Raw genomic sequence first — 6,504 nt, 5'->3', positions numbered from 1 at the left:
TTCACTACACACACTTGATTTTCAAGGTTCAAGGTTGGTGACTTATTCAATTTGTGACCTCATTTTTACTTTGAATCTGCCTTTTGTCATTTGGGTTGTTTTGTGGGGTATATACCTGAGATTTTGGGGTTAGATCTGAATAGTCATCCTTGAAATATTCAGGAACATTTCCCAGCCGAGTCGCCATTTGTTGCGCACATTGCACACACAACCACCTTGTTTCAGGGGACCCCCATTTTCGCCCAAAGAAAGAGAGATGTCGATACATTTAAACAGAAAACAAAATTGCACATTTTGGGCTAGATAGCCGAGTTTTAAGCAGAAGTTCGCTATTTTCCCTGTGAAATCCCGAAATTCGTCAAAGGCAACAAACCAAGTTGAAATAAAGTTCTCTCAGAATACCTCAATAACCCAAAGTTCATGAGCAAGGCATTTAAACTCAAAAGGAGAAATTCGCCCATTCTAATCCAAAGAGCCGAAACTAAGGAGGGTGTTTTAACTTAAGCAAAGGTGGGTGGCCATACAACAATCGTGCAAAGAAGGTGAAGGGCCTGAACTTCTTAGGGCGTCCAAGTTCAAAGGAGAAGCAAAAAGTAATTTACGTATTTTTGCTGATATGCTCAAATTCGCAGAGAGGACGTTTCAAAACAACCAAAATCGCGTATATTTCATACAATCCCCGAGTTTTGGTGCGAGGGTTTTTGGGTTTTTAAGGAATTCATTTCGGCGTTTTTGAAAAAATCCGAAGTTTTGAGAGTGAATGAAACTAAATCGCGCCAAAGGCATCATTTAAGCCGAAAACCCCAAAAGCACAAATTCGCACAAAACAACCAATCATGCCGAAAATGAACAAAGGAGCTCCAAGTCACATTTTAGCTTGTTGGGCCGAGAACCAGAACAGGTTCACAAAACCGGCTAGTAAGCCGAAAGTGAAAGAAAAGTCTAAATTTGCCAAATCCATTTGTTCGAAAAAGTTATTCAAAATTCAAAATCGTGCAAAGGGGATCATTTCGCTGAAAAGAAAATAAGACCAAGTTCGCAAAATAACTTCCTGAGCCGAAAATGTTTCAAGTTAAAACCACGCATCTTAGGCAAAATACCTGAAGTTGCAAGGCAAACCAAACCCTAAACTTCGCACGAACCCCTCTGAAATCCCGAAATCCCGAAATCAGCCTAAAAGACCAAACGTGAAGTGAGGAGGGCAAAATTTCATTGTCACAAACGCCCCTGAGTTTGTCTCAAACCAAATGTGGATAAAACCAAATCAAATGTAAGTATGAGTTCGAGCTTTCAAAGGCACGGTAGGAATGATGCGAAATCCAATGAAATTAATTTCATGGCTCCCCTCGTGTGCTCTATAAAATAAGGTGTTTTGGTGTTCAATTAATTCGAGGAAACCCCAATAAAATGCCAAAGGGAGGTCTTATTAAAATCAAAAGAAAACAAAGTTCGGCATTTCTGTTCAGTTTGCAAGAAATGATAAAAATCACACGTTTTGTGCAAAAGGGCCGACTTTCGTAAAAGAGAAAGGGCTATTTGAAATTAAACAAAATTTACACATTCTCATTAAAACTCCCAAGTTTCAGACTATAGGGGAGGGTGAAAACAAGGGAAGTGAATAGGAGTCAAAGTAAAAGTCGCACAATTCACCCAAAAATCCTGAATTTCAAAGGGATGTTTAAATAGTTCGGCATTTTTTATTAAAATTACACGACAAAAGTTCTTTCATTTGTATCCAAAAGCCGATTTTCGCCACAAGGGGGTCATTTTAACTTAAAGGTTTAAATCTCACATTTTAACCTTAAAACCCTAATTTTTAAAAGGAGGGGACTTATATTGTTTTAAAGTGCAAACGTCTTTTGTTTTCACCAAAACAAAACCCAACATTATCCTAAAAAGTTTAATATTTGTTAAATTAATTTATTCAATTTTTCAAAATAATTAATCCAGGTTGAAATTGGTTGTTTTCAGATTGACGACATTGAGAAGGTAAGATCACGATCGACAATGTCGAGAGAAGCTAAGGCGTCAACTTGAAGTTCAAATTGGAGACATAATCGCGATCAAAGCCAGGAAAGCAAAGATGCAGAACGCAAGATGAAAACGACAATCACGGGGAAGCGTGCCACAACCTGAACCACAAAGTTGAGATCTACCCTCAAGACCGAAGATAAAAGAACACTCAGAATGCAACAAGTCTATGCATTCTCAGAATTGCACAACTGGAATTTATTCCAGAAAATCAATTACAACTTAATTGTTTAAATGTAAAAGGACTATCTGTGGGCCCCGTCTAATGAATTTAAAATGAGGGGACACAGGTCAGTTATTTCCAACTACCGGATTAATCTGAATTGATGCCAAACAGTTGTAGGTAGTTGAGATAGTGGTTGGGGGGATAACTGGGGATTGAATAGGCATGGGTTAAAGCTGCCAAGTTCTAGAAGGCAGATCAGGACCCTTGGATGCAGTCAATCCTGGCCTCTGATTCAATTTGTAAAATCTATAAAAGGCAGGATGCCTTTCTCTTGTAAAGGGCTAGTTTTTTAGAGTTAGACAATTGGAACAGGCTAGATTGTTAGAAGGTTAGAATTTAGTAGTTAGGAATAGAGTAGAGATGTTGCAGAAATTGTTGTAATGACAACCAAAATCAATATATGAACATTGAAGTATGGTGTTTGTTATCTTGGCTTTCGTTTGTTGCATGGTTTCCTTCAGCAAGTTTAGATAGGTCCTTTCCAGTATGTAGGTATTTGATGGATTTGGGTTCATACCATTCGAGATATGTTGATTGTGTATCCCTGTGTATGGTTAGTCTGAGCCTTTAAAATCATGCTTAGTTCAATTGAAGGTGTCCGTCTGAGGTGCGCCAGAATTGGGTGCTTAGGCATGCTGTTAGTTGAAGATTTTGTACACTTGGGGAAATATACAAAATTGTGGTTTCAACCACAGTGTGTGAGTAAAAGTCTCCTAATTAAGGGAAGGCTCCCCCTATCTAACTACAACTTTAAAAATAAAATGGGATGGGACAACAGTCTTTCTTCTTCTTTCAAGAAAGGTAATATCCTTTTCTCTTCACAGAAAAGTGATAGCAATTTAACATAAAACAGCGGTAACAGCTTTTTGAAATGAAATGAGAGAAAGGAAATGAAGTTTCCTAAAAGCTCAAAGACTTCCGTCACTTCCTTCAGGACGGGACAGCAATATCTAGCTCAAAGTCTTAAGTATATGAAGTCCTATCTACCCTTTTCTATACTAACGCTATCAAGAACAAATTATAACAGCTCAAAGACTAAAATATCTTATTCTTTTCTACATAAAATAATGGGAAGTAGTATAAGCTCAAAGACTCACAGCTATTTCTCACAAAATCTGTTTCTAAACTCTCTTAAGAATAGGTGCAAGCACAAAGACTTACAACTTCTCTCAAAAGAATATTTATTCTAATTTATATTAACCTCAAATACTTGAAGCACAAAGACTGCAAATCAATTTCGATTAAGTTCTTTGAAGAAACACTTGCAAGAAAGATAATGTAGAACACAAACTCAAGAATGTAGCACAAAGACTCAAAGCTTGAGCAATTTCCTTCTATTTCTTTCAATTCTTGAATTCACACATGAAAGCTCAAAGACTTCTTTGCTGTAAATTTGGCAGAGTTTTTGCTTTCTTTCCAAAAGATAAAGATTACAATAGACCCCTCAAGTATTTATAGAAGACGATTCTTGAGAAAAAGGTAGGAGGATCCTGACTAACTTGAGAGATTCTCTCAACCACCTAGACTTATTCAATAACTAACTATGACTTATTTTCCAACTACAGTCCTAACTGAACACAACTTGTAGTTGCCTTACATGTAATTATAAAAGTGCAAGTAAAGACTTAACTTGCAATTTACAAAAGGTTTTTACATGCAACTTCTCAAAAGAAAAAATGCAACTAAGAAATTACAAATCCGGAAAAATACAACTAAATGTTGAAAAACACTTAAGCTGCAGCATGTGAAGACATGAATCCTTCTAACTTCTGGATGATCATTCGTAGCTCAGCGGGATTCGGTTTTTGGGTGTTCTTGGCAACAATCATGCTCTTCACAATGGTATCATGGCATCGAAGAAGCATAGAGTCGTTCTTCTCTAAGATGAACTGGATTTCATGCAAAAAAATTTGATGTTTCATCAGAACCTGAATTGAAGCAATTGAGAATTGTTCGCTCCTCCATTCATTATGAATCCTCACCTGTAGATCTGCAAGCACTTCTTCTTCTGGTATCAACTCTCCATTCTGACTCATTATGTTGCAAGAAACCTTCTCACAATGGGAAACAATACCTTGGAATACTTCACCCCACAATCTCATGGCATCATCAATCTCCTCACTGAGGGATTTGAGAACAAGGGCTTTATTCTCCAGAAGTTTTTCAAATTCCAAGTACATGACCCTGAGAGGAATAATGGCATGCTCCTGAAGAACACTCAACTGTTGTTGGGGCATGGTGCGCCAAATTGTCAAACTACCTTCAACCCTTTCCAAATTATGTTTGAAAGTGTCAGAGGTATGATTCAATTTTTCTCCAATGGTCTCAACTTAGACATCATTTAGAAAATGTCTTTCAACACTTGTGCACACAGATCATGAAATTGATCCACCCAAGAATCCAACGCTTGTACTTTCTGAACAACTCTTTCAACTCCCCGAATTGATTCTTGGGAATCAGAAGATTTTGTAGGATTACTCCCTTCACCAACAGGTTTTGTAATTTTATGAACAGCTGCAACAAGTTGTCGGTTCTCCTCTTCTAGCTTGTCTTTCTTTGCTAGAAGTTCATCATACTGCTGCACTAGTGAGGCTACGGATTGCTGGGCATCATGTTTAACCACTTCATGCGTTTGTTTGCCCAATTCTATCCTTGTAACCTTGTAATCAGCAACTTGCATTTCCTTATATGGCTTATCGGCAAGGGACTCAACAATTTCTGCCACTTTCATCTTATTGCTATCAACAGTTACTCTTGAGATTGTCTTGGCCTTTTTAGCAACCTTGGGCCTAGACTGTTTGAGTTGTTGATAGTCAAAGACATTTGGAGAGATTTCCTGCTTCTTCCTCTTTGGGGTAAGAGAACCAAGCCATGGAGGTAAAACGACTAGTTCTCCTCTATTAGCTGTTGAAGGCGAAGGAGAAGCAGTTTCTGTTTGAACAGTCGTGGTCACCCTGGGAGGAGTATTTGTTTAGATGGCGACCATGGTTTGCTCAGTACCCAATGGGCATGACGATTGCCTCATAAATTCTTCAAAGTTAGAAGTAGAGGTATCAATCTCTGACAAATGGATACATGCAGGAGTATCCTCAGGAATTTCCAGCAAACTCTCTTGTAGATGATCAGGAGGCGGCTCAACTGCTGAAATAGGAACGACATTCTGAGGAGACTCTTCCACTATTATGTCAGGAGGAGAAAGAAGCATCTCAATGGAAACTGAGGAAGGAATCTCATGAGGTGAGTCTGAAGCTAGAGACTTAGGAGCATCATCTGATTGCGGTCCTTCTTCTGGATTATCAGGATCAATCACATGAACATGAAACCGAGACTTTTCCTTTCCACGAACTGTCGCCTCCTCAAGAGGAAGCACTATTGCCCGACTAACCCACAATTTGATCCTGGTGCCTGAAGATGATGCACCTTCCTTGTTGTCAATCTGAATCTCAGACTTACGTCCAAGAGGCCCCGTAGAGTCATCTTCTTTCCCAACCTTGATCTTGATGAGTCTAACACCATTACCTTTGAGCGAAATGTTGGTGTTAGCCAGGATAAGCTGAAATCTTTCAAGAATGGATGTGCATTCTTTATGACCATTGGATTAAAGGAAGTGGGGCTTCCTCAACCCTTCGTAAGACATACTCTAGATCGAGCACATGACCATCATCGATCATTCCTTGCAGAATGTCCACTAGGTTCAAATCAATAACCTGCTCAACGGTAAGCCTGCAATAGTCCATCTTGAGAACCTCCATTTCTGTACGGAGGTCTACCCAGATATCCTCAATACGATGCACGTGCACGAAGGACTTTTTGATCTTTTCCTTCATACCCCGATAATCAAAATCTGCCCTAGACTTAAACCGTTTGAGTTTAATCTCTTGCATCTCAGTCTCCATAGCTTTGGCTTTGACGGATGCAACAAGACAATATCGACCAATTTTCAATGGGTTTGTTGTAGAAATCCCCATTCCGACCTTATGTCTGACAGATTGATGAGCATGCACAGCCATAATTTGTCTTCCCAACTCCATAAGAATGATCTTATCAGTCGGGTATCTAGGGAGCATATATGGTTGCCCACTGTAGCATCCGACCCTCACATAAGTGAAAGTTGGGAATTGAAGAATACATCTTGAACTCATTGACTCTTTGCCATGCTTCATCTGACACCCTTCTGTTCTTTAGAGTCTTGTCAAACTGGCACATGAAGTAACCAAAGAATACATCTTGAACTCTTCTGAAATGTA

The sequence above is a fragment of the Cryptomeria japonica genome, chromosome 9 (assembly GCF_030272615.1).
Source record: "Cryptomeria japonica chromosome 9, Sugi_1.0, whole genome shotgun sequence".
Classification (NCBI taxonomy): Eukaryota; Viridiplantae; Streptophyta; class Pinopsida; order Cupressales; family Cupressaceae; genus Cryptomeria; species Cryptomeria japonica.
The sequence above is the reverse complement of the archived record's forward strand: the minus strand, read 5'-3'. Positions refer to the sequence as shown.